The 4,881-nt window shown below is 39.9% G+C and overlaps 1 long non-coding RNA gene across 1 annotated transcript; it reads left to right on the plus strand.

Annotated features, from left to right (window-relative positions):
• The first annotated feature begins 1,259 nt into the window (after positions 1–1,259).
• On the plus strand, positions 1,260–3,257 carry LOC147975353 (uncharacterized). Its single transcript, XR_015602029.1, has 3 exons — positions 1,260–1,460; positions 1,537–1,787; positions 3,054–3,257. It is a non-coding gene; the product is annotated as an uncharacterized LOC147975353 (long non-coding RNA).
• Positions 3,258–4,881: the final 1,624 nt, after the last annotated feature.

Here is a 4,881-nt window from a genome sequence, read left to right on the forward strand (position 1 = left end):
TAGCGCATTATTCTCTCAAGTGCATGCCAATGAACATCTCTCGGATTTGAAACAAACCGGCTTAGTTTACTTACAGCAAAGAGATATAAGGCCTCATAGCACTAGCCAGATACATAAGCGAGCCAATGATTTGAGAATATCTCAATTGATCATTTATTCTCCTTGGTTCTTCCAAATCAAAACACTCGGATCATAAGGTGTTGGAGAAGTTTTGCGATCTGAATAGCCAAAGCGATCCAGAACCTTCTCCACATAGTGAGACTGCAACAGAGTGATCCCGCCATCACCACCTCTTAAAAGCATGATGTTCAATATAACATCAGCTACCCCATGGTCTTTCATCTCAAAGTTTTGATTCAGAAAATCTTTCAGTTCCTCAATGACCTTGAGATTTGTTCCAAATATAAGTTTGTCGTCAACATACAAAACATAATACAACTCCCTCGCCCCCACCATGGTGATAGTACACACACTTGTCGGCTTCGTTTGCAACAAAGCCCGTAGATGTCAAAGTTCTTTTGAACTTCTCGTGCCAATGCTTAGGTGCTTGTCTCAAACCATACAAAGATTTCAACAACTTACACACTTTTCCTTCATGACCATCTACTGCAAAACCATCTATAACATCCCAAATTTTATAAATTTGGAATGTTAATAGAGCATTCATATTTTGATGCATTGTTTGTCTTTTTGTTAATATGTGGTTCATTATTCAACTCAAGGCAAAATGTTGGAGCGGATATAACATGACTTATCCCCTGTTAAAAAGATGTTGATACCGTTCATAATATTATTTAAGGTTCATAGTATTTATTTTTTTGTAAATATAGAATCTCAAACTATTTTATATATTGTTATAATGCTCTTTGTTGTCTTGTATTGCATAAAACAATTTTCCCAAAATTTTAATAGAGTTATAAAAATGTTCATTATTTTATATAGTAGTTATAAATTGGTCTGTGTATTATGATATTTTTTTATATGAAGTACTCTGGTATTTTCTTTTAGCCAATACCTTCTGTGTATAGTATACCATTTTTTTTGCTAAAAGATACTCTATTTATTTATTTTCTTCGCCCGCATGGGTTACGCACGCAGCAGCAGCGGCTGACCAGCAGGCCGGCCCATTTCCCCGCTCAGGCCGAAGCCCAAAACCGCAACCCCTTTTCCTTCTGTTTTTTTTCTCTTTTTTTCTTTCTCCCGCTGACAAGGATGGCCCACATGTCATCTTCCTCAACTGTCGCGTTCTTCCTGGAGAGCACTCCCGATCAAAATCCTCCTTGTTTCGGCTTGGATCTTGTCTCTCACGCACGCCCTACTACCTAAAAATATTGCCCTACCTCTTCTCCTTAGATTTTCCACAAAATTTTCACCTACCGTGCCCTAGAGCGCCCGGTCGGATCTCGCCGGAGTTCGCTGCAGCAGGAGCACCCCGCTGGTTGATTCCGTCGCGTATCTAGGTTCCCAGCATCCATTTCCCTTATGGTTTGATTCGCCTTGGTCTCCTCTCTCTCCCTCATCTCTTATTCTGCGCAGGGAGATACCACATCGAGCCCTTGGACCTCCGCCCGAAGCTTAATGGAGGAAGATCCGCTCCAGCCGGTCACTGTCACCACAAGGGCAGGCCCCAATCGTCTCCGAGGTCACCTAATTCATCTCTGTGGCATTCTGCACCCGTCGGTGATCTCTACGTAGCCGAAGGGCCCCTGTAGCCGTCGCTCGCATCACTACCAAGCCGCCCGTGCCGTTCTTCTCCAAGTCCGGCGACCACCCAGACCCTGTTTCTGGTGAGCAATCCCATCCATTCGATCTCTCTTTGACGTCCGAGATTAGATCGCCCATATTTTTTCTCGAAACGTTTTCCTTTAATTTGCGCCAGTTCACTGTTTAGACTTTAGACCTTGCAGCGAACAGCTTCCCAGCAAGCACTGGGTGCCACGTGGCACATCCACAGCAGCAGTGGTAGTTCTTCCCAGAACGCTGTTATGGCATAATTTTCTTTGCACATTTCATATCACATTTTCATTTAGGTATATCTTGAGATCTATAACACCAAATTCATCGATTTCTTTTCCTGTGTACTCACATTGACCAGGGGCATATAGTAGATCCAAATTTTCATATTTTTGAACTGTTTAAATTTGAATTTGCTCAAATTTGAATTTAACCTTTCGGAGGTCGTATCTTTCAAACCATTGATCCAAATTAGTTGATTATTTTTGCATTGTGATCCTACTAGAATCTAGATAATATATACCTACTGATATGTTTCTATTATTGGAGTTTTATTTGAATTCCTTGTTGTTTACTTCATTTTATTGTTATGTGAATATTGTTTATTTATTTGTGCCTTCGTTAATCGTATAGATTGTCCGGAGTGTGAGGCGGATCGGAATTAATCGTTAGAGTACTTCAGCACCGTTCTAGGAAAGTTTGCACTTTTGATTTTGCCCATCCTATATTTCTACTATGCATGTGTGGTTTTTATGCTAGGACTTGTGCTTGGTTTGATCTGTATGTTCTCTATTGTCATATTCTGATATTGATTGTATTATGTGATGGTGTGATCAACTTGCTATGATAGAACAATAGAGTGATCCATGGAAGTGGTGAGTGTTTATAGTCGTAGGCTCGAGATTATTAACCAGGTGAATGCATCACTGGCAGAGCGCTCTATTGTCCCTAGAGAATGCGTCATTGACATAGCGCACTTGAGGCGAGGTATAGTTTTCGGAACATAAATCAGGTGAATGCGTCCTTGGCAGAGCGCTCTATTGTTCCTAGAGAATGCGCCACCAACAGAGCGCACTTGAGAGACTTCTGGAGTTCTTATCATGTTTTCTTTGAATCTTTGGGGTTATCATGGGCGAATAAAATAGATATGGTTGTGAGTTCAATTAGTAGAGGTAGGTGAAGACATTCTTCTCCAAATTATCTTGTGTGTTTTGTTTGTCATACTTTACTTGTGGATGTAGGTTTGCTATATCATTATGTGTGATTTGCCAATACATTCAATGTATTGACCCTTGTGGCTGCAACTTGTCATGTTGCAGGATTTTCAGATGATCAGTGAGATACAGTAGGGTCGCGAGTCTTCACTCAGCATTTTCGCCAATGGGTCATTGATGAGACTCATCATTTGTTATGCTACATTTCCGATGTTGTTATTGAATAAAGATAGCTATGTGCTTCTCAGTTTGTAATACTTTATGAATTCTGGATCATACATTATAGTAAATGATGCACTTGTTATTTGATATTCATATGTACTGTGTGCGCTAGCAAGTCAATCCAGGGACTAGCACAGTGAGCACAGAGACATCGAATCTTATCAGGCTCGGGTCGTTACAGATGGTACCAGAGCAGTATGTTGACTGTAGGTCGTGACCCTAAAAAATGGATTAGGAATGCCCTAGGAGTCAAAAGCTTACTTTACAACTTGTTGTCTAGTTTTTAGTTGATACTCTTGTATTCATATCTTTTCTTTTCAAGTATAGATGACCAATGTAGTTATACTAGTCTTACTTGAGGAGTTTTAGTTGACAGACCACCATTACTAAGTTTTGTTTGATAAACGATTTGCAGTAGTATGATGAGATCATATCTCTCATGGGTATGACCTTACCTATAGGTTTTGCTTGTGTTGTTTGAATTGTTTGATTTGGGAGTTTTGTTGCTAGCATGATGCATATGGGTAGAGTTTTCCCCATAGATCTTTATTCTGTCTATATCCTAATCTCTGCTGCAACATAGGGATGAGTTCAAGTTTAACCACATGCGCCAGGATCCGACATGAAGCAAGCACAATCTTGCTGAAGGAAGAACCCTAGAGGAAGATATACTTCATTAGTAGATGTTTTATAGTAGTTGACGCAAACTCGAGAGTTGAAAAGAACACTAGATTGTTTTGTGGGCATGCAACACCAATGGAATTATCCGAACTAGAGGAAGCTATACATCATTAGTAGATGTTTTATAGTAGTTGATGCAAACTCGAGAGTTGAAAGGAACGCTAGATTGCTTTGTGGGCATGCAACACCAATGGAATTATCCGAACCCAGTTCGTGAACAAGAGAAGTGTCTGCAAAGTTCGTGAGGATGCCCGAGTGTTAGAATGCGAGATTTTCTAAACCATATACAAAGTAATGACTTGGGTGCGGAATGGATTGATCACCATGCCGACTTACTCTTATTATTCGCTTTTGCTATGTGAGATGGTTAATCTAGAGTGACTTACCTATAGTAGAGAGACGTCGTTGTTAAGCCTGAATCTTAGAATGGTATGACGTTTGACCCTTGTAGAAGGCAGTCATTGCCAATAGTAGGTTATACGGTGAGAATAAACCAAGCCTCTTTTCTGTAGGAACCATTCTTGATGACCCCCATGAGAGTATCGATATTGTTTATTATTGGCGCAAGACCTGTCAACTATGAAGGCCCAGGAGTTGGAAGATCACTCTTTGCAAAGTATCCAATCAAGATCACAAAAGGAGTGTCTGGCTTGTAATTTGAGGACGTCATCGAAGGAGCAACATTCTTGAAAACCGGCAACTCTTATTCTAAGGGTGGTAGCACGTCAGCCTCTCGGATGATCAATGCGAAATTCAAGGAGAATGCCAAACCTAACCTTTTCTTTCTAGCCTCTTCAAATCTCGAGGACGAGATTCATTTTAAGGGTGGTAGATTTGTAACATCCCAAATTTTCTAAATTTGGGATGTTAATAGATCATTCATATTTTGATGCAATGTTTGTCTTTTTCTTAATATTTGGTTCATTATTCAACTCAAGGAAAAATATTGGAGAGGATATAACATGACTTATCTCCTGTTAAAAAAAATGTTGATACCGTTCATAATATTATTTGGGGTTCATAGGATTAT

This window comes from Triticum urartu, chromosome 4A (assembly GCF_056163025.1).
Source record: "Triticum urartu cultivar PI428250 chromosome 4A, HENAU_Tu73, whole genome shotgun sequence".
In the NCBI taxonomy this organism is placed as follows: domain Eukaryota; kingdom Viridiplantae; phylum Streptophyta; class Magnoliopsida; order Poales; family Poaceae; genus Triticum; species Triticum urartu.